Source organism: Sorex fumeus, unplaced genomic scaffold, assembly GCF_029834395.1.
Source record: "Sorex fumeus unplaced genomic scaffold, SorFum_2.1 ptg000134l, whole genome shotgun sequence".
In the NCBI taxonomy this organism is placed as follows: domain Eukaryota; kingdom Metazoa; phylum Chordata; class Mammalia; order Eulipotyphla; family Soricidae; genus Sorex; species Sorex fumeus.
In genome coordinates, this window is record NW_026606191.1 from 332,848 (window position 1) to 334,040 (window position 1,193).

Genomic DNA, 1,193 nt, shown 5'->3' on the forward strand with positions numbered 1-1,193 from the left:
AAAACAAGAGATCTAAGCTGTCACAACTGAAACCTAGTCATGTGCTTGTCCAGATGACAGGTGGGGGCAGAGTGGGCACCTGGGTGGGGAGGGAATTCGGGAACACGGGTGGAGGGAAGTTGATGCAGGAATTGGTGTTCAATGATTGTATGCCTAAATACAACTATCAATAACATTGAAAATACTGGCATTTTAATGAAGACTTTAAAAAACAATACAATAAAATAAATTTCCAGATTTCAGCACCCACTGAGGTTAAAGACCCTCTAGCCCAGTCATTAGGCTCCGATATTTTTCCTGTGATGCTGAGACCATATATGTGGTTGTGGGGATGGAGCCGGACCCCACCTTTGAAGTCGCATGCTCGGTCCACTGAGCACTCCAATGGCATAATAGTTTCAACAAGAGAATCTTACAGCACACTTGTATGCAATACCCCTGTTCCCTAAAGAAATTGCTGTATTGTCACATCCTAAACCTGTGATTTGAGTTCTGAAATCAAACAAAATGCACAATGAGAATTAGTCCAATGTTGAATGGAATGCAGTTGAATAACCAAGCAGATGGAGGACATCTCCATAGTTCTCACAGTCCAAGCAAGCCTACAGAAAGGGAAAATCTGTGGGAAGTGTTGCTGGGAGTAGCTCAGCAATCCCCCCAAAAAAACCTTTTGGGTTTTGTTTTTAATCAGATGCAGTGATGCTTGGGATACCATAGGGGATGCTGGACATCGAAGGTAGGCGGCATCTGTAAGGCGAGAACCCACCGTGATGCACTGCTGTTCTCGTCCTAATTAACTTCACTATGGGCTCACAGTAACAATTTAACATGCACACAATAAAACAGTTTTTGGTGCGTACAAGCGTACAGTAGGTAGGCATTTGCCTAGCATGAGGCTGACAGGGTTTGATCCTTGAACACTGCTAAAAGCAACTTACGAGAACCACCAGGAATAACTGCTGAGCATCCCCAGGCCCCATAACAAAAGAAAACTCAATTTCTTCCCATATTCAAAAAGCCATGGCAATGATCCAAAGGCAAAGATATGCATGGTGTCATATTGACTGAGAGGAGTCCAGAAAGGGCACCCGACCCTTTAGGTGTACAGTCTGGCCAGTTATACAACTGGGAAAACAAGAGCCTTGAAACACATGGACTACTTGACATACCTGACAGATAGGGAAGAATCACAA